Source organism: Oryctolagus cuniculus, chromosome 14 (assembly GCF_051225735.1).
Source record: "Oryctolagus cuniculus isolate XC-2025 breed Fujian yellow rabbit chromosome 14, ASM5122573v1, whole genome shotgun sequence".
Classification (NCBI taxonomy): domain Eukaryota; kingdom Metazoa; phylum Chordata; class Mammalia; order Lagomorpha; family Leporidae; genus Oryctolagus; species Oryctolagus cuniculus.
In genome coordinates, this window is record NC_142880.1 from 18,750,101 (window position 1) to 18,777,469 (window position 27,369).

Below are 27,369 nucleotides of genomic sequence, written 5' to 3' on the forward strand. Positions count from 1 at the left end.
TCAAGCTGCTCCAAACTTCAGTCCCCAGCCCCAACCACTTGCGTCCTTGCTAGCTGTTTTCTGATGGACTTCCTGCCAAACCAGCCTCTTGGGTGAACATTTGTTCTCTGTAGTTGCTTGGTATTATTTGTATCTGATTGTATTGTCTCAGTTGTTCAACTTCATAGGCTTTTTATTATTTTCATGTTATTTATTTATTTGAAAGGGAGGGAGTATGTGTGTGTGTGTGTGTGAGAGAGAGAGAGAGAGAGAAAGAGAGAGAGAGAAAGAAAGAGAGAGAGTGGAGAGAAGAGGAAGAGAGAAAGAGCAGGGGAGGAATGGAGGGAGGGAAAGGGGGAGGGTAAGAGAGAGAGGGAGAGAGAGAAAGAGAGAGAGGAGAGAGAGATTTAATTCTCCCATCTGCTGGTTCACTCCCCCAAATATGTGCAATAGTTGGTGCTGGACCAGGTTGGAGCCAGGAGCCAAGAACTCATTCTGGGTGCCCCACATGGTGGGCAGAGGCCCAAGTACTTGAGTCATCACTGGTACCTCTTAGGGTGCACATTAGCAGGAAGCCGGAATCAGGAACAGAGCCAGAACCCATACCCAGGCACTCTGACTTGGGATGCAATCATCTCAAGGGGTGTCTTACTCACTGTGCCCAGATACCCCAAATTCATAGGCTTTCCATTTCCAATGAGGATATCATCGTTTTGCCTCCAGTTTAAAGTTTTTCCAAATTGTCTTCTGGCATAGTTGCTGAACGTAAATGCACTGTAGGAAGCACACAAGCCAGTTGAGGCAGTGGGAAGATTTTCTTGGGGTTCCTGCATCCTCTCCTTCCTTTGCATTCAGGATCATTCTGACATGATGCATCTCGGAATGTAGCTGTTCTTGGTCATATACATGCTCTCACTGACATCTGGGAATTTTGTGTTTTGCTACATTATTTTGTAAAAATGAGTATAATCTCCTTGACAAACTGCCATTCTATTATAGAAGGACTAATGCAATGAAATGGTGTTTTTGCAATGGTGAAGATAAAGAATACTGATGGGACAAGAGAAATAATACTGTTTTTTATTCACAAAATCTTTAATGAGTACCCACTTTGTGCCAGGTACTGAGCAAGGTGCTGAGGAGGATATAAATGATTGAAACAAAGATCCATCACACAGAAATTCATTATTAAAGGTAGACATAAAATCAATAGCTATTTAAAAAATTTTAACTGTCACATAAAAGTTGTACATAGATGAGGTACCATGCCATATTTTGACACTCTTATATATTGTGTATTATTCAAGTCAGGGTAGACATTTATCATTTCTTTATAATAAAATATTTGAAATCCTTTTTGCAGGTTTTAAAAAATGATTTATTTTATTTGAAAGGCAGAGAGATTCAGATACACACACACACACACACACACACAGATACAGATCTTCCTTCTGCTGGGTCATGCTCCAAATGACCACAATAGCCAGGGCTGTGCCAAGTCAAATCTGAGAGCTTAATCTGGGTTTCCCATGTGAGTGTCAGGGATCCAAGTATTTGAGTAATCTTCTGCTGCCTCATAGGGTGCACCTTAGCAGGAAGCTGTGTTGGAAGTGGAGGTGCTGGGACTTGAACCAGGCACTCTGATAATGCATGCAGGAATCACAACTGGTGACTTAATTGCTGCACCAAACACCTGCCATAGCAAAGTGTTCCTTTTTTGGTCTTTTTAAAGAAAAATACACAGTATATTACTGTTCTCTATACTCATCCCACTGCAAAAGAGAAGACTAGAAGTTTTTTTTCCTATTAGACAACAACTTGGTATGTGTTAGTCAACCTTTCCTGGTTCCTAGCCTCTTCCTGCTCTTCCCAGCCTCTGGAAACTACCATTCTACTCTCAACTTCTACGAGATTAACTTTTTAGATTCCAAACACAAGTATGAGTGAAATCACAGAGTGTTTTCTTCCTGGGCCTGGCTTATTTTACTTAACAAACATTAATGATCCCCAGTTCCACCCATGTTTTTGCAAAAACATCGTTGTTTATGACTGACTAATATTCCTTTGTGTATATTTTTTAAAGATTTTTGATTTATTTATTTGACAGATAGAGTTACAGAGAGAGAGAGAGAGAGAGAGAGAGAGAGAGAGAGAGAGAAAGGTCTTCCTTCCGTTGGTTCACCCCCCCAAATGGCTGCTACAGCTGGCGCGCTGTGCCGATCTGAAGCCAGGAGCCAGGTGCTTCCTCCCGGTCTGCCATGTGGGTGCAGGACCCAAGCACTTGGGCCATCTCCACTGCCCTCCCGGGCCACAGCAGAGAGCTGGACTGGAAGAGGAGCAATTGGACTAGAACCCAGAGCCCATGTGGGATGCCGGCACCGCAGACAGAGGATTAACCAAGTGAGCCACGGCGCCAGGCCCCCTTTGTGTATAATTACATCTTCTTCATTCAGTCATCATTTGATGAATCTTTGTTTCCATTTCTTGGCTATTGTGAATAGTGCTGCAATAAACAGGGGAATCTATATTTTTTGACAGATAAATTTCATTTCCCTTGGATACATACTCAGTAGTAGGATTGCTAGATCATATGATAGTTCCATTTTTAGTTATTTAAGGAACATTAAAAATGTAAATTAATGGTTGTCCTGATTTGCATACCCATCCTTTCCCTCCACATACCGACCAGCACTTGTTATTTTTTGTCTTTTTGATAAGAGCCAATCTAATTAGAGTGAGGTGATGCTTGATTATAGTTGTGACTTGCATTTTCCCTGGTGATCAGTGATGTTAAGCATTTTTTCATGGACCACTTGGCCATTTGTATGCCTTCCTCTGGAGAATGGATTGATTGCCCATTTTTAAATCGGCTTATTTGAGTGTTTTTGCTATTGAGTTTGAGTTCCTTAAATATTTTGGTTGCTAACCCCTTGTCAGATCCCTTGCAAATATCTTCCTCCATTCTGTAGGTTGTCTCTTCATTCCGTTATTTCCTTTGTTGTATAAAAGCTCTTCAGTTTGATGAAATTCTGTTTTGTTTTGTTTTGTTTTGTTTTGTTTTTTGCTTTAGGTATCTTATCCAGAAAACCTTGCCCATTTCAGTGTCCTGAAGCATCTCCTTTATGTTTTTTTCTAGTAGTTTCAAAGTTTGAGGTCATATATTTAGGTCAGTAATAGAGTATAGATTGATTTTTAAATTTTTTTTTATTTATTTGACAAGTAGAGTTATAGACAGTGAGAGAGAGACAGAGAGAAAGGTCTTCCTTGCGTTGGTTCACCCCCCAAATGGCCGCTATGGCCGGCGTGCTGCGCCAATCTGAAACCAGGAGCCAGGTGCTTCCTCCTGGTCTCCCATGGGGGTGCAGGGCCCAAGCACTTGGGCCATCCTCCACTGTACCTCCGGGCCACAGCAGAGAGCTGGCCTGGAAGAGGAGCAACCGGGACAGAATCTGGTGCCCATATGGGATGCTGGCACTGCAGGCGGAGGATTAACCAACTGAGCCATGGTGCCGGCCCCTAGGTTGATTCTTATATATGGTGAGAGATGGGATAGGTCTGGGAACCTATCTTCATTCTTTTGTGTGTGGATATCCAATTTTCCCAGGGCCACTTATTGAAGACTTTCCCATCTCTAATGTATGCCCTTAAGACCTTTGTCAAACATCTGTTGGCTGTGGGTATATGGGTTTACTTGTAGGCTCTCTATTCTGTTGTGCTGTGTGTCTGCTTTTATGCCTATTCCATGTTGTTTAACACTATTTGTATTTGTGCTTCTATAAACATTTTGGTGGCTTTTTTTCTAGTTCTGTGAAAAATACCATTGTCCTTTTGCTAGGGATTGCACTGAACCTGTAAATCACTTTGTTAATATGGGCATTTTTAATAATGTTGATTGTTTCAATGAACATGGGATACTTCTTTAGTTCTTTGTGTCCTTTTCTATTTCTGTCATCAATTTTTACAGTTTGCATTATTTTTAGATATTTTTATATACTTGAATTGGAATTACTTTCTTAATTCTTTTTCACATAATTTGGTGTAAGTGCAATGCAACTGATTTTAATCTTTTGTCTTTATACTCTGCAACTTTGCTAAATTCATTTTTAGTTCTAATAGCTTTTTTTGGTGGAATCTTGGGGGGTCTTTTTATATGAGATCATGTCTTCTGTAAGCAAAGACATTTTGACTTTCTTCTTTCCAAAATGGATATCATTAATGTCTGTTGTCTAATTGTTTCGGAGAAGACTTCCACTACCATGGTGAGTAAAAGTGGTAAAAGTAAGCATCTTTGTCTTGTTCCAAACCTGAGAGAAGTATGATGTTAGCTGTTGGCTTGTTATATATTGCCTTTATTATATTGACATGTGTTCCTTCTACAATTAATTTGTTTGTGTTTTTATTATGCATTAATGTTGGATTTTATAAAAAATGCCTTGTCTGCATCTATTGAGATGATCATATAGATTTTGACTTTCATTCTGTTGAAATATATCACATGTACTGACTTGTGTATAGTGAAGCATCCTTGTACCCCTGTGATGAATCCCACTTAATCATTGTGAATAATAATATTAATGTGGTGTTGGGTTTAGATTACTAGTATTTTGTTAAGGATTTTTGAATCTATATTTATCAAGGATATTGGTTTTCTTTTTCCCTTGTATCCTTGTTTTAGTATTAGGGTGATACTGGCCTTATAGAATGATTCTGGAAGAATTCCTGTGGGGAGCAACTCGGACTAGACTAAGTTACTGGAATTAAGACTTATTCTATGCATCTGCTCTCCCACAATATGGCGCTGGGAGAGGAGGAAACAGCTTCTACGCAGCTGCCTCTTGCCAATTTGAGTGATGACCTCCAGGAGCTGATCCTGCTCCTGATTGGAGGAGAGCAGCGTACTCGGCGTGTGGGCAGCCGAGTTGGGATTGGCGGAAGAGGACTATAAAGGAGGAGAGAGACAACATGCACCAGGAACATCTAAAGGGAACATCTATCTGAAGGAACACCTGTGCAGCCCCCGAGAGAGCCGGCCGGTGGTGTGCCGCTCCCCCGCAGAAGTGGGAAATGTGGCAGGGGGAACCACCCTTCCACGGAGGTGGAAGGGACGGTAGCCAACCCGGGAAGAACCAGCAGCAAACCCGGGGAGGGCCGAGCAGACAAAAGAACAGCGCAGGGTCCTGTGTCGTTCCTCCACGAAGAGGGGGAGCGACAAATTCCCTCATCCTCTGCTTTTCCAGATGATTTAAGAACTGATATTAGCCATTCTTTAAGTATTTGGTAGAATTTAGCATGAAGATATTTGGTGCTGGGCTTTACTTTGATGAGAGACTTTTTATTACTGATTCACTCATTACTCTCTAGGTCTGTTTAGGTATTCTATTTCTTCATTATTCAATCTTAGTAAGTTAAATGTGTGTTGGAATTTTCCCATATCTTCTAGAGATAAAATTTGTTGGTATGTAATTGTTCATAAGACTCTCTAATGATACTTTGTATTTCCTTGATGTCAGTTATAATGTTTCTAGATAATTTTTATTTATATTTTTAAAGTACCATGTTTGTTTCATTTTTTTGGATTTTTAAAATTTCTGTTTCATTTATTTCTGCTCTGATTGTTATTATTTCTCCTACTAATTTTGGGTTGATTTTTTTTTTTCTGGTTCCCTGAAATATAACAATAGTTGTTTGAGAGCCTTCTGCTTTTTTTTTTTTTTTTTTTTTTTTTTTTTGGACAGGCAAGAGTTAGAGAGAGAGAGACAGAAAGAAAGGTCTTCCTTTTTTTCCATTGGTTCATCTCCCAAATGGCCACTACAGCTGGAGCTGCGCCAATCTGAAGCCAGGAGCCAGGTGCTTCCTCCTGGTCTCCCATGTGGGTGCAGGGCCCAAGCACTTGGGCCATCCTCCACTGCCCTCCCGGGCCACAGCAGAGAGCTGGCCTGGAAGAGGAGCAACCAGGACAGAATCAGGTACCCCAACCGGGACTAGAACCCAGGGTGCAAGCGCTGAAGGCGGAGGATTAGCCAAGTTAGCTGCGGTGCCGGCCGCTTTTTGTTTTTTTATATGATCGTTGATTGAATAAACTTCCCTGTTAGTGCTGCTTTTCCTTTGTTCTATAGGTTTTGGTGTATTGTGTTTTAAAAAAATTTTAAATTTCATTCTTAATTTATTTCTTGATCTATTTATAGGTTAGGACTAAGAATATTTTTTTGCTAAAATTTAGAGGGAAGAAATATTTTCAACTATATTAAAGATTAAATAAATCATCCAGGATTAGGAATTGTGATACTTTGTAACATGCATAGCAAAATACAGATGTTAAGGACATCTGAATAGTAAATAAGTATATCAATGATTGTAATCAGCATTTATCTTGGTATAAATTTTGTATTTTCAAAAGATTAACTGAATAATAGGAGGTATTAAAAATTTTCCTTATTACCTGAAATGTTCTAGAAAATGTTGGTGAGAGTGAGAAACTACAATAAATTTGTGGGGTGATTTACAAAGGCTGTCGGAAAGTCTTCAGTCATCTGAGAGGAATTAGCAATCTTTTGGCTTTTAAATTTTAGATCTTCATTAAATTTCTGAAGAGTAGCAGGTGATGTCTGTGGGCAGAATTAAAGGAGCTGGTAGTGTGAATGATGGCAAGGGAGCAAGATCCTCAATCGAAAGCTGTGTTCCCTATACACCATGAGTCAAGGTTGGGCTTACTGGAGAACATTCCTGGGGCAGCGAAACTGAACACAGATACAGAAACAGTTTTCTCCTAGCATTAAGGAAATGCTAGACATATGGGCAAGAGTCACATTTCAATGATTATAAATATATTTTATAAATGTATTTTTAAGATTATTTATTTGAAAGAGTTACACAGAGAGAGGAGGGGCAGAGAGAGAGATGGTTCACTCCCCAATTGGCTGCAATGGCCAGAGCTGCACTGATCCAAAGCCACTGGATCTCCCACATGGGTGCAGGGGCCCAAGGACTTGGGCCATTTTCTACTGCTTTCCCAGGCCATACCAGAGAGCTGGATTGAAGTGGAGCAGCCAGGTCTGGAACCGGCGCGCATGTGGGATGCCAGCGCCTCATGCCAAGGCATTAACCCGCTGTGCCACAGCGCCAGCCCCACATTTTAATACTTTACAAACTAACATCTTAGTGTCATAGGAAAGAAACTCACATAAAGGCGTATTTTAAAATGGTTATATTTTAGTGTATTTAAATTACATGTTAAAATGCTTAAAGAATAAAGCTCTCAAGAAAAATAAAGTAAGAATTCAGGAAGTCAAAGCAAATTAAAAATCCTTTTATTGAAAAGCAATCTGTGTCCAGCACATTGCCAAAGTCTCTCAAATTAAAAAAAAGAAAATTGACTAAGATTGATCTTCAGCTGCTGAAGAACTCAAAATATAGTATGTGGGATTGACATACCCAATAGTAAATATAAGCCATTTAGGGTTGCAGATGATCAATGAGACTGGATATCCTCAAATTACAATGGGGTGAGGTTGCGGGTTTGGGAAGTTTTATAATCAGATTATCTCCCTTTTTATCTTTGTGCTTTTTTGTGATCTTATGGTTTGCAAATTATCTCAAATCCTTTTCAGAAGTAGAAAATATAATTTGAAAGTCAATCAGTAAAAATAATCCTTGACACAGTAAAATTTGAGTAACCAAATCATAGTCACAGTAATCTTTTTTTTACTTTCCCTCAGAAGTTTATTAAAAAATTATTCACACTAGTTTTTTTTTTTTTTTTTTTTTTTTTGACAGGCAGAGTGGACAGTGAGAGAGAGAGACAGAGAGAAAGGTCTTCCTTTGTGGTTGGTTCACCCTCCAATGGCCGCTGCGGCCGGCACGTCGCGACCAGTGCACTGTGCTGATCTGAAGCCAGGAGCCAGGTGCTTCTCCTGGTCTCCCATGTGGGTGCAGGGCCCAAGCACTTGGGCCATCCTCCACTGCACTCCCTGGCCACAGAGGAGAGCTGGCCTGGAAGAGGGGCAACCGGGACAGAATCCAGCGCCCCGACCGGGCTAGAACCCGGTGTGCCGGCGCCGCAAGGTGGAGGATTAGCCTAGTGAGCCGCGGCACTGGCCCACACCAGTTTTTAAAATGGGAACATTGATAAGGATAATAAAGAGGTCCTCTGGGGAATACAAAAATAGAATTTTTTCTGGAATTGAAGAGGAATGCTACTATATACTTAAATTCATTTATGAATGACCTATGATATGTCCCATAAAATAAAAAAACACTTTAGTTCTATATTTAACTATATTAAAATTATTTACAAAATTAATATTGGGTGTAGACAGGAGCATGTCCTACATTATTTTTTTCCTTTCAAAAGCCTTTGAATTGTCTTATACAAAGTGTTAGCTTCAAAATTACAAAACCATTCACCCTGTTTGAATATTTTCTTCTTCAACGAATGGTTTGTATGAGATAGTAACTGGTATTTAGCCTGTTATAATCTGCAAGGGTTGAGATGTACAACCCAGTCAGAGTAATTTATTGTATATAAAAACCACCTTTCTGGGCAGGTGTTGTAGAGTAGCAGGTTAAGCCATTGCTTGCAACGCTGACATCCATTTAAGGGCACCAGTTCAAGTCCAGGATTCTCCACTTCCGATCCAGTTTCCTGTTAATGTGCCTGGGAAAACAGTGGAAGATGGCCCAAGTGCTTGGGCTCCTGCCCCACATGGCAGACCCAGATGGAGTTCTAGTACTTGGTTTCTAGCTGGTCCAGCTCTGGATGTTGTGGCCATTTGGGGAGTGAACCAGAATGGAGTTTTGTCTTTTTCTCTCTCTGTCCCTCCTTTCCTCTCTGTCACCTTGCCTTCCCTATAAATAAATAAATCTAAACACACACACACACGTCTCAAACAAAGGGACTATTTAAAGAAAGGCTCAGAGTGAATTAGCTGGATGGGATGTCAAGGGTCACGGTTTTTTCCTGATTTGAAGCAAGCACTGCTAGATAATTTCCTTATATTCCAGTCTCCTTTCCTTTTTTTTTTTTTTTTTTTCTTTAACCATAGCTGAGGAACAAAGAATCAGACCAGGAGTGGGAAGAGAGGACTCCTGTTACAAGGGGTGTTCTGGTAGTTCTGGGCCAGCACAGGGTGGAGAAAGTGGGGTCTGCCTTGGGGATCAGGGGAGAGGACATGGTAAAAGCTTGGGGTGAATGATCCCAGGGAGCAGGTGCAGTCAGGGAAGTATAGCCTGAACATAAAGTCAGGGAGAAATTTTGTTTGGACTTAATGGAAAATTATTTCTATACCTCAATACTTCTGATGCCAAATGCCAAATTTATTGATTTTCCACACCAGTTCTCTCTTTTTTTTTAAAAAAAAGATTTTATTTATTTATTTGACAGGAAGAATTACAGACAGTGAGAGAGAGAGACAGAGAAAGGTCTTCCTTCCGTTGGTTCACTCCCCAAATGGCCACCACGGCCAGAACTACACCGATCCAAAGCCAGGAGCCAGGTGCTTCTTCCTGGTCTCCCATGCAGGTGCAGGACCCAAGCACTTGGGCCATCCTTTACTGCCCTCCCAGGCCACAGCAAAGAGTGGGACTGCAAGAAGAGCAACCAGGACTAGAACCTGGAGCCCATATGGGATGCCAGCGCCACAGGCGGAGGATTAATCAAGTGAGCCATGGCACCGGCCCCACCAATTCTCTTTAGATACCAATTGGATCACAATAATTCCCCTGAATTCTGACACTAACTACCCAGTTAAACAGACCCCATAAAGTAAGAGTTCAGTCCCACAAGACTGCCCCCACTTTAGATGTCAGTTCCCCAGCCCACCCACATTTCAGTCCCATTGACTACATGACCCCTCCTCACTTTCTGTAACTGCCCGCGGAAGTCAAGGAAGCACCTAACTTAGAGTTGCTGGCTTGTGATTAGGGATATTACGAAGGGTAAAAATGAACAATCAGATGAACAAGAGCATAGGTCAAGATCCCCAGGGTCCTGGATATAGGAGCTTCAGACCCTGTGAAGTGTGGGCTATGACACAATCCTGCCGTGTGAATGTGTTCACCAACCTGGAAGCTCTCCCAACTCCTTTTTGTTTAGTTTTTTCTTTTTTAATTAAAAATTTTTGGATTAACTTGTAACACTTGTACATTTTGGTGGGTCATAGTATCATATCTGAACACATGTGCACAGCTTAAACTGATCCTACCAGACATGTAACTTTTCCATTTCCTTATCTTTTCTTTGGAGCTTCCATTATGTAGGCATTTTTGATTAAATCCCCACTCACTGGTCCCTCCCTACATGGGGCTGTGAGTTCCAACCCTCTAATCACATAATTGATTTCTCTGGCAACCACTCCTCTTCCTCCAAGAGTTGCCACATTGGTTTGAACTCAGGTATGATCGGAAGTGGCTTACTGGGAATAATACAAGGTGGTGCTCTCACCCCAATCATTTAGGAATCGTTTAATTAGTAAATCAGGCACAGTAATAGGTTAACAATAACTATAAATGATATACTGAAAAAAGTTCTGTGAATGTGGCTCCTTCTTTCTCTCTCAAAATATATTAATGTACTCATTTTTTACCCAAATGAGGTACTTTATACCATGCTCCTTGAGGCCATAATGAAATAAATTAAAGGTTATTTGAACACAAGCACTGCAATGCTATGTCTGTCAACCTGATATCTGAGCCGGCTACTCTATAACTAAAGGGTGGGTAGCATATATAGTGTGTACACACTGGACAAAAGGTTGACTCATTGCTGAAGGGGAGCAGGACACTGTGATGCTTTCGGGATATTACTCAGAATGGTTTACAATGCAAAATGTGGCTTGCTTATTTCTGGAATTTTCCATTTAATAATATTAGGCTGCTGTTGACCAAGAATAGCTGAAACCTCAGAACATGAAAATGCAGATATGGGAGGACTTCTATATATTAGCCTAATATGATTGTGTTGTGTCCTCTTGTGCCAGAGACACAAACTGTAGGCATAGTGATCCTAGGAAGAAATGCCCAGTCTTGAAAACCTACCGAGTGACAGTAAACATCAAATCATGGCAGGGATTGTTGGCAATGACTTTGGATCAAGAGTGGGATGTGTTACAATTACTTACTCCTATATCCTCCACAGGGTAGTAAATTTTGTGAGAGTAGGGACTCTATATGATTGACTTAGTTATATACTTAGAGCTGAACAGTGCTGGTATTCAAAAAAAATTACTGAATGAATAACAGAGGAGGGAAGAAGAGTGAAAGAGAAGCAGGAAAGGGAGAAGATTGAACTGTAGGCATTTCCCAAATTTGCCTAAAATCTTCCTTGGCTTTTCCCAAGAGACATAAATGGTTCATCCCACCTAGAGGGTCTCATTAAATACCATAGAGTGTCTTAATTTCAATTTTCAAACCGCAGATTTACCTTTGTATCAACACCATGTTTCTTAACAACAATGCTAGAAACTTGAGTGGTAGTTTCTTTTTGGGTTTAGAACTCAGACTTCAGGGCAAAGATGTGGGATTTCGGGCCCAAACAGACTTCCACTTTGGTCTAAAATACACCAAATCAAATCAGACTGTTGTCTCTAGGGCAACACGGGCATGCTGTCCATTCCACAGAGAGCGGATAATGTAACCTCCTTATGAAAGTGCCTATTTAATTCATCTGAATTAAGTAGGAACAACAAACAGGAGAGTTCTAACCACAGAGATAAAGTAACTGTCTGAATTGCAAAGCCAAGAATGAGGCCAGGTTCATGGACACAAACTGGGAAAGGCCTTGCAAAAACATGAAGAGGAGGCCTTGCAGAGGATCAAGGATTAGTGCTTTGAAAATATGATAGCACAGAGAATGAGCATTAGGAATTAACTCAACATTTTCTAAAACAGCCATTCTCCAAGTGCAAAAGACACCTTTCAGCTGGAGTGACTTTTGCCATTGCATGGTGCCAAGGAGCCGAAGCCTTGGCAGTCGGTTGCATAGTTCCTTCTCTGCACCAGTGCCAGCAAGGAGAAGCTTCCAGAACATGCCTGCACAGGCGACCAGAGAGCTCAGGTTCCCTCAGTGCTAAATAAGGAGATTCATTCTGACTATGGATCCTCCTTGGTCTCCCCTTGAAGGCTGTAGGGGAGCCATCTCCCCGTGATAGCTGCAGAAGTGGTGGCTATGCTGTTTTTGTCATGTTACTTGAGAGAGTGTATAGGACCCTACGTCTAAATCTATACGCATGAGGCCACGAGAAAAGGCCCGATGTCTCACACCAGTTCCTGTATTTTATATCCTATTAGTCTGGCCTACCAGACCCTCCTATAACTTGAGCAAGCAATTACAGTCATCTAAGAAACTTATTTTAGGTACTATTTTTTTTAAACGAGTATGAAAATAAAAAATTTGACCATCACTTCTCGGCAAAGGTACAGCATTTTTAGACAGTAAATAAATACAAGGTTGTGTTAAGGTGTAGCAAGCCTAGGCCAGGAAAAGTAGTCTGGAGGTCAACGCAAGAGCAGGTGGGATGGAAGTAAGGGAGAAGAAATCTGGGTAGGATATTCTACAGCCCGGCAGACCAGGCACGGGCTGTTGACCAGAGATGTCCACTACAGCCGGCAGAACACAAGGCCCCTGCTCCCTCCCCGCCCCCCCAGATGGCTGAATTGGAAGCTGGTAAAAATGATTCCCAGGGGATCTGTGTGCACAGTGCTATGAGGGAGATCAGCTGGCTCGTGGGGTCTTGAGAGACAGGCTCTGCAACCCCCTGGGGCTCTCAAACTTTTGTCAGTGGACAAACACTGAAGAAGTTGTTAAACAGACAAGTTCAAGGCTCAGATCAAAGAGATTCAGATTCGGGAGCCTTGTGAGGCCTTTTGAAAACCTGTATTTCCAACAAATTCCCCCGGGGCTGCTGACACACATGTTCAGAAACCCCTTCCACCCGCACTAAGATCTCCTGAGGGAAGGAAGTGGTTACCAAATACAATCTGTTAAAGCAACAGGCGTGAAAAATCTGCCTGGATGCAGTGTGGTGGAGTTCCACGTCTAGGGTGTGGTGACTGGTCCCAGGGGCCCCACTCAGGGGCTTCTCTCTGTATCTGGGCTGGCATCACCCTGAGCCCTTCGCTCATTCCCAAAGCTCCCTGCGGGCTTTGATAAGCTGTTCTGTGTGCTCAGGTTGCAGAGTTTGGGCATGTGTAGCACAGAGAATGCGTAGCACCAGTCCTCTGACCTCAGACAAATGATTCACAACCACTAGCACTCAGTTTCCTCATGTGTAGAACGGGTACTGTGGTTTCTGTCTCATGGAGCTATTGCAACTATTTTTAGAAAAAGATTACTTATCTATTTGAAGGTCAGAGTAGCAGAGAGAGAGAGAGAGGGAAAGACAGAGAGATCTTCCATCCTCTGGTTCACTCCACAGATAGCCACAACAGCCAGGGCTGGGTCAGACCAAAATCAGGAGCCACCAGCTTCTTCCATGCCTTCCACATGGGGCGCAGGTGCTCAAGGACTTGGGCCACCCTCCACTGCTTTCCCAGGCACAGTAGCAGGGAGCTATATGGGAAGTGGAGCAGCTGAGATTCAAACCAGTGCCCATGTGGGATTGTTGGTGTCACAGGTGGTGGCTTAACCCGCTGTGCCACAACACTAGCCCCCAAGACTTGTTCATTGTAGGGTGCCTTGACCAGACTCCTGTCTGCCACTATGACTTGCTTATACATCTGTGCTCTCATAGTACTGTGTGCTCCTTTTGACATGTTGCTATTAGCTTGTCTCGTCTCTGCACTCAACAGTTAGCTTACCACATCTTCCCTGTGATGTCGGCACTGCTGTTATCTCCATTTTATAGATGGGGAAAGCTGAAGGACAGTGAGGTTAAGTGACTTGTCCAGGGCCACAGTGCCAAGCGATAAACCTGCACCTTGAACTCAGAAGTCTGGTTCCCAAGTTCAAGGTGGCGGGTGCTCAATGAATGCGTGTCACATGGCACAATATTGTCAGCTTCAGGTGAGGCCTTTCCTCACCCAAAAATTGTGTTCAGAAGATGACAGAGGAGTCAGTGAAGCCATCATTGAGATCTGATGTGTCTCACTAACATGAAACAATATCAAAACAAACCATAGATATGAAATGTGTAATGGTTTCCTTCTGAAAGGAACCTGAAAGCTATTATGAAAAGGGGAAGGGCAGCACTCAGATTATTTCAGAGACCAAGACTTTGTAGGACAAGAGGAGCAAACTAAGACTTCCTGGGGCTGGCGCTGTGGTGCAGCTGGTTAAAGCCCTGGTTTGCAGCACCGGCATCCCATATTGGCACTGATTTGAGTCCTGGCTGCTCCACTTTCAATCCAGCTCCCTGCTAATGCACCTGGGAAATCAACAGAGGATGGTCCAAGTCCTTGGGTCCCTGAACCCAAGTGAGAGACCCTAAAGAAGCTCCTGGATCCTGGCTTCAGATCAGCTCAACTCTGGCCGTTGTGGCCCTTGGGAAGTGAACCAGCTGTTGGAAGACCTCACTCTGTGTGTGTGTGTGTGTGTGTCTGTACCTCTCTCTGTAAGTCTTTCAAACAAATCAAGCAAAAATAAAATAAAATAAAGACTTCCTGACATGCAGGTTTCTTTTAGCTGTCGTGGAGTATACCTTACATATAATAAGTTGTACTTATTTAAATGTACAGTCTGAAAGCTTTTGGTAATTGTGTATACCTGCATAATCTCCACCACAGTCAAGACAGAGATAAATTATATCCCCCTAGAAAATACCCAGTACCCCTTTGCATTTTATCCAAAAAGACAACCTCTGATTTTGGGCAACCATTGATCTGCTTCCATCACTATAATTTGACTTCTTCCAAAATGATATATAAATGACAGTCTTTTGAGTCTGGGAAATTAAGACATTTGAAGTTTATCTATGTTGTTTTTATCATTTGAAAAAGTTCAGAGAGAAAGGGAGAGATGGGGTGGGGGTGGAGAGAGACAGAGGTCTTACATCCACTGGTTCACTCCCCAAATGGCTGCAATGGCAAAGCCAGGAGCCATTCATTCATCAAGGTCTCCCATGTGGATGCAGGGGCCCAGGCACGTGGGTCATCTTCCACTGCTTTCCCAGGTACTTTAGCAGGGAACTGGATCAGAAGTGAAACAGTCGGGACTTGTACTGGTGCCCATATGGGACTCCAGCACTGTAGACAATGGCTTAACCTTCTATGCCACAACACCTGCCCCCTAGATTTTTTTTCCTATTGATAAATAGTACCTTATATTATAGATATACCTTGAATTGTATATCTATTTACCGATTGATGAATGTTTAGATTGCTCCCAGTATTGAACAATATGAATATGCATGAGCAATTATTTGGAAATATGCTTTCTTTTTTTAGTAAACACTATTTCTATTCTAGTAGATGTTTAGTGGCGACTCTCATTGTGGTTTTTATTTTGCATTTTCTTGATGTGTAATGATGATCTTTCTTGGGCTATTGGCCATTTGCATATCTTCTCTGATTGACTATATTTTCTGCTCATTAAAAAAAGGTTACTCATTTTATTAAGTTGTACACTATGTTATTTTTAAGAAATATACCCTAGACAGAAGCTCTATGATAAGTATATATTTTGAAAATATTTTCTCATAGTCTGGCTTGCTTTTTTAATTTTTTAAAATATTTATTTATTTGGAAGTCAGAGTTACACAGAGAGAGAGAGAGAGAGAGAGAGAGAGAGAGAGAGAAAGAAAGAGATTGGCCTTCCATCCACTGGTTCACTCCCCAGATGGCTGCAATGGCCGGAGCTGCACCGATCCGAAGCCAGGAGCCAGGAGCTTCCTCCAGGTCTCCCACATGGGTACAGAGGCCCAAGGACTTGGGTTATCTTCTATTGCTTTCCCAGGCCATAGCAGAGAGCTGGATCAGAAGTGGAGCAGCTGGGATTCGAAGCGGTACCTGTATGGGATACTGACACTGCAGGCGGCAGCTTTACTCACTACACCACAGCACCAGCCCCACTTTTTCATTTTTAAATTGTGTACTTTGGAGAGCAGTAATATTAAATTTTGATGTTCATTTCATCGTTTTGTGTGTTTGCTTTTTGTGTCTTGCCTAAGACACTTTGCCTAACACAGGGTCACAAAGATTTCTTCTAGAAGGTTAACGATTTTTAACATTTATGGCTACCATTGGTTGCCAGTCAATTTGGGGTTTGACACAGCTGCTTGAATCCTGCTTCCACTGGGTTCCTCTCTTCTTGCTGCTGTGCCATGCAGCTCAGTACGTGACCTTGTCAGGTTAAACCTGGCCAGGTAGAAACTAGTGTGAGAGGGCGTGTGGGTGTGAGACACAAGGGAACCTTTTCCAGCTGGTTCAGTTCGCAAGTTCCACAATAAATGGTATTGTTTAAAACAGGCTTGGGATTTTTTTTCCACATGGGGTGTGCATAAAGTCTGTCTGGGAAATAACTCCTGGTAGATATGGAGGTCAAGTAATTTTTTTGAAATTATTAAGCTTTAAGCAGAAATAGCTGTTTGAATCAAAGTTAACTGGCTAGAAGAGGGAATGACCCTAGCATCTATTTACGCCTTCAAGCTTTTAAATATTAGGCTGGTGATATTGTTTGCTTGGTTTTTACATGTCTGGTCATTTCCAGGATGCAGAAAGACCTTATTTAAAGAGGATGCACTCTTCCTCCTGCTGCAAACCTGTTAAACAGAGAAGGACCGAGCTCAGGAAAAATGTTCAGCTTGATGTCTCTTTTTCCTAGCCTGCCTTGTACCCGTTGCCACTCCCACATGCTCTGTTCCTAAGATAGTCTGAAGTTTCAAAATGCCAACAAGAAATTCTCTGTATTTCGGTTGTTTGGGATTGTTAATTATTAGTGGCAATGGATGACTGTTCAGCACCTTGGAGCTTGTGCAAGAGAAACTTCATAAGGATACGTTTGCTGTAGTTGGAAAAGTATTTGATGAACAGCTGACCTTTCGAATGTTTACAGGAGCTGAATCTCTGAACTGCTAAGGCTGTGGAAGTCCAAGTTCTGATTCAGACTGAGACACTGAATCCCTTTGTAGAGAATGCATTTAAATATCTCCAGCTTCGGTTTTCTCATTTTTTAAAAAACAGTCTCACTTCACCTACCAATTAATGGGTAATGTTTGGAAATGTTCCGAGAGGTTGAAACGCTGTTTTTTTTTTTTCAGGGCAGGGCCCTATTGTTTCCTGCCAGGACTGTGGTTTCCCATTCACCTGAAGTAAGTGGGTTTGCATTATAGAGAGGAAATGATGCTACAGGTCCTTGGCCACGGGATAGAAAAATACGATCCCTTCACATGGAGTTTGTGAATAAAGCTTCCTCTGTTCCAAGGGGAAAATGCGAGAGAGGAAGCCCAGTTGTTGGATTAGGTCACTTATAAATGCCTTTAAAAATATTTACATAAATCTCCACTGGCCGATTCTCTGAGTACATTCCATAAAAAAATTCTGCTTGATTGCTTCTGAAAATTCACACCTTTTGGGGTTTTTTTTTGGTGGTGGTGGTGGTGGGAGGGTATCCATTGTGTCTTCTACGGGGCTGGCTCTTCATGGTGATTGGTTGACTTCATGCAGCCGTCCGGTCCAGTGCATCCCGCAGCGGGAGGCAGACTGGGGAAGACGATGGCGGAATTCCGGAGCGGCCTCCTTTCCCCGCTGTGGCTTTCTTTGCTGACTCCTGCTCAGCACAGCCTCCTTCCCTCACAGTGTCTTTATTGCCGCCCTGTCATGTTGAGACGAGGTCCTGTGCGCCTCATCCGCTGCCCCGGTCAGCACGTGGTCTCAGCCTTCCGCGTTTCACAGCACTCCCTTGGGGTTCTGGGCAGTCCACCGGGAGCAGTAAGCCAGGACACTTAGGTATCTTCACCAGCCATGGTTACTTTGAAATCACTCTGAGAGCAGTTGTCATTTTGCTTGCCGTTGGAGTAGGAATGCAATTCTCCCAGAATCACGTCTTCATCATAAACCTCATCTGGTGCCCCTGGAGGGGGGTGGGGGGAGGAAGGAGCAGCAGGTAGAAGGAACCAAGGTATCTGGTCATCTCTGGTGAGGTGCGATCACACCTGGAAGGTATTTGGAATGGAGACCAGAGGTCACACTGAGGGGTTTTATTTAACCTAAATAGTATTCAAAAATTGATAAACAAACCCCAAAGTTTCCAGAGCAGTATCCAAAAATTAAAACAGAAGCACGGGGGCTGGTGCTGTTGTGCAGTGGGTTGACACCCTGGCCTGAAGCACCAGCATCCCATATGGATGCTGGTTCGAGACCCGGCTGCTCCACTTCCGATCCAGCTCTCTGCAATGGCCTGGGAAAGCAGTGGAGGATGGTCCAGGTCTTTGGGCCCCTGCATTCACTTGGGAGACCCAGAAGAAGCTCCTGGCTCTTGGCTTTGGATAGGCGCTGTTGCGGCCAACTCGGGGAGTGAACAATTGAATGGAAGACCTCTCTCTCTGCTTCTCCTCTCTCCATGTAACTCTGACTTTCAAATAAATAAATCTTAAAAAAAAAAAAAAAAAAAAAAAAAAAAACCAAACCAGAAGCAGGAAACGATCCCAAACCTCGGAATTCCCAGCCTTGTCAATCCAGAGGTCAGACATATCATTCTGGAACTCAGCCTCTTTTGAAAAACTAGAAGATCTGGCACCTCTGGAGCTATATTTCGGAGGAGCAAACCTGAACAGGTCAGAGCAGCATCTGCCCCCTTAGGAAACCTGATGGCTCCCATCACCACCTTGTCCCCTGGAGAGAGGCTATGTAGGGCTGGCTCATCCTTTGTCATTAAAAGAATGAGTAACTGTCATGTTTTCCCATGTCTATTTTCCATCAAAGAAAGGAGAGTGAAAAGAATGATTTAAGAATATATTTGAAAGGCCTTCTTTATTCAGTTGTGTATTGTCAAAAATTTTCAAGGTTAGCCACATTTGAGTGGATTCAAATATATTGCCTGTAATTCTTCTGAGGCAAAGGTGCAGTGGATATGTGTTATGCACTGTTCAAAATGATAGTTATAGAGATTTAGAGCCCTTTAAGCAAAAATCTGATAAATATGACCCTTTCTAGCTTTCAGTGCAGCATTGTCATTGTCATATCACAGGTGATATTCACCTTTATTTAAATATCGCCTACTGGGTGAGACCTTCTCTGATAACACTATTTAAAATGTCAAGATCCTCCTACCCATTCCCAGTATGCTTTAACTTTCATTTTATAGAGTTTGATCACCATCTAAAATACCAGGCTGTTTTCTTACTGATTAAAAGATTGTCTGTCTAACGCCCACTGGAACATGCACTTCAGAAGGGCATGTATTTACTGCTATATCCTTAACAGAAAAGAGGGCTTGACACATTAATTCACTGAATAAATGATGTGGTCCTGGGGAAGCAGTTCTGTTTGCTTTGACTTCTGTCTTTAAGATGGCACAGCATGGGTATGTAATGAATTTTGGTTTTGTTGTTTCCCCTACATTGCAATGAGTACAAAAGAAGACAAAGCCATTGGGATCCAATGCTTTTGTGGTTTCATTCTGGTTGACAAGTAGATTGTAATAATCATAGGGACGAACTCCACCTGTGTTTGAGCTTGTATTCATTTTGATGGAGGAGAAAAAAAGTGCAGGCAGATCAGGACAGAACTTGCTTAAAGAAAGGCTCAAATTGGTTTCAGGGAGTTTGCACAGTCAGCATTTGGGAGATGAGGCTCTGAGGTTAAATCAAGCCAAGAAATACAATTGATCATCCTAGTCTGCAAATTTCATTTGCAAGTTCAATTGAAGTGTAAGTGGAATGGGATCATGTTATTAGTTCCCTTAGAAGCAAAGATTTCCAGGATAGGAAAATGTGTGTGTGCATTGCTGGGTCAGTGAGGGATGGTTGTCAACACAATGTTCCCAGGTATACTCCTTGGAGAGAAGCAAAGGACAAAGAAGGGACTATTACTTTCCAAGATGTTTTCATCCCTTCCATCCTCTTCACCACCACTCCCTACCCCCACCAGCTGAACCACATGGTTGTGGTATTGTGATGAAAAAAAAATATAATTTTAATCCAAATTTAGTCCATTCTTTCAATCAGAATATTTCTTTTCTCCCTTCTGCAATTAAGCATTGTAATTTTCTTTTCCCACTCCAAAATTGTCTTTTTGTTTGGCAGAGCTTCAAATGGCATTAATCATAATTTCTGATTATTTAAGCTATTTTGGTGATTAATGAGAACATCTTCTGTGATTATAGGATGCTGTTGAACAATGGAGTCCTTTCAGAATTTCATTGGTCAGTTTCAATTTAGTTAGGGAAAAATTACCAAGTCAAAAACTTGTCCTCAAACAGTTTGTGTGTATGTGCAAATCGCTAAAATATTCACTTAGTATAGAGTTGGTCCTCTGTGTAAAAAGTTAATAAAATGAATCTTAATGAAGAATGGGACTGGGAATGGGAGAGGGAGGAGAAGGTTGGGTGGGAGGGCCGGTATGGTGGGAAGAATCACTATATTCCTTTTTTTAAAAAAATTTAATATATCCAGTCAGTTATTTAATGAATTTGGTAATTTTTTTTCTTATTTATTTATTTTTTTGACAGGCAGAGTGGACAGTGAGAGAGAGAGACAGAGAGAAAGGTCTTCCTTTGCCGTTGGTTCACCCCCCAATGGCCACTGCAGCCGGCGTGCTATGGCCAGTGCACCGCACTGATCTGAAACCAGGAGCCAGGTGCTTCTCCTGGTCTCCCATGCGGGTGCAGGGACAAAGCACTTGGGCCATCCTCCACTGCACTCCCGGGCCATAGCAGAGAGCTGGACTGGAAGAGGGGCAACCAGGACAGAATCTGGCACCCCGACTGGGACTAGAACCCGGTATGCTGGCGCTGCAAGCGGAGGATTAGCCTATTGAGCTACGGTGGCGCCAGCCAAGAATCACTCTATTCCTAAAGTTATACTTATGAAATTTGTACTCATTAAATAAAAGGTTTCTTTGGGGAAAATGTTTTAAGTTTTAAGAAACAACCCTTTTTAGCTTCAAATACTAACTTGTGTTCCTATCAGAAGTAGAGGAAAGGTTTTGTTGTAAACTTGAGAGAATGCTGCTTGAATTGAATCTCTTTATAGCAGTAAGAGAACCTTTTATTTCCTGAACTTTGGCAATTTTGAAAGGCTGAGGTACATTCATTTTTCCTTTATAACTCAATTATAACTCAATTCTAGAACCCTTGGATTATAAATTTAAATGCTTGGAGAGCAATGTCAGTTTATTTTGAATATTTAAAAAATTGTGTACATGAGAAGCAGACACACACACACAGGAAGGGAGAGAGGAAGAGAGGGAAAAAGGGAGAGAAGGAGAGAGAGAGAGAGAGAGAGAGAGAGAGAGAGAGAGACTGATCTTTTATCTACTGGTTCACTCACCGAATGCTTGCAAAGGCTGGGACTGGTTGGGCCAAAGCCAGGAGCTGGGAACTCAACCCAGATCTTCCATGTGGGTGGCAGAGATCCAATTACTTGAGCTTTCGCTGCTGCCTCCCAGAGTTTGCAATAGCAGAAAGTTTGAATTAGAAACAGAGCTGGGGTTTCAACTGGGGTACTCCAACGTTGGACCCAGCCAACTTAATGCCCTGAGTCTTTTTTCTTCTTAATAAAAATATAAATGACACTGGAATATTTGAGTTAGATAAATGCCAATTAAGAGCAACTTGTTTGAGTATGCTATTAAAACCAAAGCCAAGTAGGGCCACAGCTAATTGTGTTGTTTCCACACTTCCAGGAGATAACAGCCCCCTTGACAAACTTCATGTGCCTATGTCAGTTGAAGGTATAAAATACCTATCCAAGAACCCTAAGCGAGAATTCCCTGTTTTGGTTTTGTTTTTGGTTTGTTCTTTGTCTCAGTCAAGTGTACATATTTCTGGAAGTAGGATTTATTATGTGGGTTTTTGATGGATATTCAAGCGGTGGCATTAACTTCCCATTTCTATAATATTTTGTGTCTGCTTTGAAAAATATAAAATCTATTATACAGAGGAGGTAAAATAAAGTGGCTCTGACATTGTGGTCATTTTATTATTTTTCAGACAATAAGCTATCACCATCAGTGGAACAACTGTAAGTTCCAAACAGCAGGGGACATTCTTAATTTTTCCACCACCAGAGCCCAATGCAGTATTCACACAGTCGTGCTCTACATGTGAATCAACAGAATGAATGAAATGAGTTTTTGCTGTGATGCAGTTCTTTGACCCCTGGAAATGACATCAGTTATGTCTTTGATATTTTCTGTTGTCACTGTTAGGCCGCTTAGAGGTTCTTAGAATACCCATATTAGACTTACAACAGTAGTTCCTTGAATTTTAATAACTTGAAGAGAAACATTCATAGCCATTATCTAAACCTGTCCTTACCATATCACTATGAAACCCAGGGGCTAAGTGATGGTTCTCTATCATTATTTATTCTGACATCTAGGCCAGTTATCTTTGTAATTTTAATATTATTTTTAATGATTTATTCTACTTATTTGAAAGGTAGGGTTAGAGAGAGAGAGAGAAAGGAGAGAGAGAGAGGGAGACACACACACACATACACACACACACATCTTCCATCTCCAAATGGCCACAATGCCCTGGGCTGGGTCAGATGGAAGCCAAGAGCTGGGAGCTTCCTCTGGGTCTACCAAGTGGGTGCAGTGACCCAAGGATTGGACCATCTTCCCCTGCTTTCTCAAGCAATAGCAGGGAGCTGGATCAGGAGTGGAGCAGCTGAGACTCAAACTGGTGCCCACATGGGATGTTAGTGCTGCAGGCGGCGGCTTTACCTAATACACCACAGTGCCAGCTCCTCTCTGTAATTTTTTAAGCTAATCATGTGGTAGGCATAATGAACACATTATTAACTTTTAATAAAAAATTTCCTTCCTGAAAGCTGTTAGTGGATAGGATTAAAATAATGATGTGGAACTCAGAAATGAAGCTTCTGACACATTTATGTTGTTGGCATGTGTTTTAAAGTTGTATTTTAAGTAGCTATTTTCCAAATTGAATCTCAGCATGTTGGAAAAGTCAGCTCTGGGCTTACCTGCTTGAGGATTGTTGACAGTTGGATTAGCAAAATAGTTGTTGGTTTATTCCAATTTGGCTTCTCACTGGGAACATCTGAAAATTGGTTTGTACCCATAGGTTGCAAAATAGTTTTAGCAGTAAAGTCAACACAATAGAAATGTCTCCAGAATTATTAGATCAATGTACCTCATAGATAATTCAATCAACTTTCAATGGGAGAAATGAAAGCTGAATTGAAGTGAAAACCTGTACATTAAAGTACTAATTTTTAAAGTCTATAAAACATACCAGAAAAATACCCTGACTTTTCTTTCTTTAAAGTTTTGTTTATTTGTTTATTTATTTGCAGGGCAGAAGGAGAAAAAGGGAGAGGGAGTGATCTATCCCTGGGTTCATTTTCCAGATGCCTAAGGTCAGGCTAGAGAGAAGCCAGGAGCTGGGACTCAATCCATGGTTCTGACATGGATGGCAGTAACCTAACTGTTTGAGCCATTACTGCTGCCTCCCAAGGTCTGCATTATCAGGAAGTTGGAACTGGGTACTGGAGCTAAGTATCTATTCCAAGGCCTACTCTAATATAGGAAATGGGCATCTTAACTGCTATTTTTCTAAAATTGTCTGCTTCAGAAAATTGTGTTTCCTCTGTTTTGCCAATTTTATGGTGTTTCTTATTCTCTTCTCCTCAGAGTCCCAAGGCCTGAGGTCTTATTCAGTTACCTCTTCTTTCCAGAAACAATTTTTATAGTTGATTCTACCAATAAGACAATCAATATTTAGTTGATTTGTTGATTGATTTTTTTCAAAATTTTAGTTCTGGAAAAGTATGGTTTTCTCACTAAAATGTGATCATATTTATTGTTAGGATTGTCCTTATGTTTTCTCAAACCAAACCTTCCCCATTTCCTTATGTCGTTATAGAAATAGAGTTTGTTAATAACCCCAGAAACTTTATTAAGGCATTTAAATTGCACCTTGGTTTTTTGTTTTTCTCTAAAAATCTAAGTCCAAATCCTTAAGTACTTGTAATTCTTTTCCTTTTTAGTGATTTCTGATATCTTGAAGCACATACCCAACTATATAATCAGTGCAGATTGAAGTACAATTCATGATCACTTTCAGACTTTTTCATCTGAATCTGTAAGCCTAAAGGCAGGGACTTTATTTTGTTCCATATTCCTCTTTACATTCTTATCTTATGGAAAGTATATTCATAGGAAGAGCTTCATACATGGCTATTTGCTTAATGAGCATGTTGGTAGCAGTCTATACATGTATTTCTCAATAGTGACAACACTTTAAGCATTAATCTCACATAGATGTTAGATAAATTAGTAGAGAAGTAATAAGACAGAGCTGTAAAACTGAGGGTTAAAGCAGCTGTTAATGTATAATAATATGTGCTAAAGAGTGAAGTTATCTCGATATCAGTTTATTTTATGTCCTATTACCCTGGCCATTCTCCTTTGATATTTGAGCAGGATATCAGTAGCCTTAAAGACTAGTCTTGCACAGCTATTTTATTTTCCCATTGATTTAAAATTGTAACTATTATTCTCATTTTTAGACCAAAATGGTACCACTTAGTGGGAGCAAATATATTTTAACCTAAGAGGACAGTTATGGGGACCCAGATTATGCACAACTCAGGCTCTGATTATGTGTAGGTTATCGCTTGTCTGTTATTTCAGTAGGAGGAAACTGCAATCTTTAAATGCAAAGAAATTATTTTATGTATTCACCAAAGTTGATGATAGATTTTTGCTTAAAATTTTAAATGGCATCTAAAGTGCCCTTAAATCTAAAGAGCAAACCTTTCAATTGCTCTCCCAGTGATTAAGAACTCCATAAATGTCATATTTCAAGGATAGATAGGAACAATTGGAGCTTCTTATTTACAGTAACCTCAGTAACTTTTCTCAGTGATGGCACAGACATCTAAAGGTTAGCTCTTTAAAGTTCAATGCAGGGCAGGTGTTCGGTGCGTAGGTTAAGGAGCCACTTGGCTGGGTCCTGTGTTGTGGCATAGTGGGTTTAGCCACTGCCTGAGACACCAACATCCCACGTGGGTGCCAGTTTTTGTCCTGGTTGCATCGCTTCCAATCTAGCTCCATGCTAATGTGCCTGGGAGGGCAGTGGAAGACGGCCCAAGCATTTGGGCCCATGCAGGCCATGTGAGAGACCATGTGAGAGAGAGAGATGATGCAGGCCAGGAAGCTCCTGGCTTCTGGGTTCAGCTTGCACCAGCCCTGGCTATTACAGCAATTTGGGGAGTGAAACAGCGGATGGAAGATCTCTCCCTGTCTCTCCTTCTCTTTCTGTAAGTCTGCCTTTCAAATAAATCTTTAAAAAACAAAAACCATTTGGGTTGCCTACATTCTATATTGAATTGCCTGGGTTCTGGTCCCAGCTCTCCTCCTGACTCCAGCTTCCTGCTAATGCTCACGCAGGGAGGCAGCAGGTGATGGCTCAAGTAGTTAGGTCTCTGCCACCTGTGTGGGAGATGGAGACCCAGACTGAATTCTTGGCTCATGGATTTCACCTGGCTCAGTCCCAGTTGCTGCAGGTATTTGGGGACTGAACCACTGGATGGGGAGATCTCTGTATCGCTATCTCTACTTATATCTCTTTCTCTCTGCCTTTCAAATAATAAAAAACCAAACAAAGTTCAAAGATAAGCTTAGATGGTGAGACACTGGATCAGATGTAGGAGTCAGGTGCATGGGGGGGCTGTGGGGACAGACTGCCTGCCTTTGAGACCTCATTCTACCATTTGCAGACCCCATGGAAGTGTAGGCAGATGACTGAACATTTTTGTGTCATTTCCTTTTTTGCAAAAGGAGTCATTGTGAACTTGAAATAAAATCCTTGGCTTAAAGTACTCTGTAAGCACTCAATAAAAAAATGTGAGTATCCTTCCCTGTGTTTGAAGTACTTTGCCCTCCCTTTGAGTCAGGTGCTCACCTCATCCAGGAGTAACCTGACCCTGGGGGCTGTTTCACAGGCAGCCCCTGAGCAACTTCCCTTCTCTTCCTCTTTTTCCCTCCTCTCCTTTCCAAGTTGGCAGGAGTGAAAGACACAGTATTCCCCACTTGTTGTCCCATTCCTTTCAGAATGTTGACATCATTGTCAAGAGAAAGCAGAGTTCAATCTCGGGGCAGGGGTCAAAGCTGAGCTTCTTACGGAGTTCTGCTCCTACCCATGCCAGGATGGTCTCCACTCACTCAAAATCAATGTCTAATAATATGTGCCAAAGAGAGCAGTGACGTTATCTCAATATCACTTTATTTTATGTCCTCTCACCTGGCCATTCTTTGATGTTTGAGCAGGACATCAGTAGCCTTAAAGACTAGTCTTGCACAGCTATTTTATTTTCCCATTGATTTAAAATTGTAACTATTATTCTTGTTTTTAGACCAAAATGGTGCCACTTAGTGGGAGCAAATATATTTTAACCTAAGAGGACAGTTATGGGGACCCAGATTATACACAACTCAGGCTCTGATTATGTGCAGGTTATCACTTGTCTGTTATTTCAGTAGGAGGAAACTGTGATCTTTAAATGTGAAGAAATTGTTGGATGTATTCACCAAAGTTGTATTCACCTGCCCTCTCCTTTCTCCATGACCACAGAGGGCCGTGGGCTTCTTTGGTGGGGTAACTGTTAGAGATTTCTGCTTTGTGCCACAAAGGTCCCCTTGGGAAGTCCTTTGGAACCTCACTGTGGAGTCTGTTAATTCTTCAGATTCAAGAACTTATTTTGGTTGCTTAGGGTTTCTGATTTCATTTATTTACTTTATTTCTAAATGTTTTATTTATTTATTTATTTATTTATTTGAAAAGCAGACAGGCCAAGGGAGGGAGAGAGAGATCATCATTTGCTGGTTCACTTCCCAAATGCCTGCAACGGCTGGAGCCAGGCCACGTCAAAGCCATGAGCCCAGAACTCAACTCAGGTCTCCCACGTTGGTGGCAGCAACCCAAGTTCTTGAGCAATCAGTAACCTACTGCCTCCCAGGAAGCTGGAATTGGAGGTGGAGCCGGGCTTGAAACCCAGGCACTTGGATAAGGCATGTGAGCATCCTAAGTAGCAACTTAAATACTAGCCCAAACATCTGCCCTGGATTTCTATTTTTATTTATTTATTTTTGAAGTACCACTGCAATTTGTGGGGGAGTATGTTGAGAATAGTCTGTGGCATTTATCTTTTATAAGGATGTTGTTAAAGAAGTTTCTCATTCCATTTGTTGTCCTCTTTTGGAAGACCCTTGGGAAAAATTCCTGCCCTGCTTTAGTCTCAGTTGATTATGGAGTTATTTTCCTGAGTAATT

General features: G+C 41.7%; 1 protein-coding gene across 3 annotated transcripts in view; it reads left to right on the plus strand.

Annotated features, from left to right (window-relative positions):
- The window catches only part of LOC149122250 (uncharacterized), a 402,594-nt gene that overhangs the window by 194,824 nt on the left and 180,401 nt on the right, over nucleotides 1-27,369 (plus strand). Inside the window, exon 3 of one of the 3 annotated variants that reach the window (XM_089313052.1) lies at nucleotides 4,655-10,629. The exons of the other annotated variants lie outside the window; for them this stretch is intronic. The gene's annotated coding sequence lies outside the window, so the exon portion shown is untranslated. Of the gene's footprint in view, nucleotides 1-4,654; nucleotides 10,630-27,369 lie in introns of those variants that run through there. 3 annotated transcript variants of the gene reach the window in all.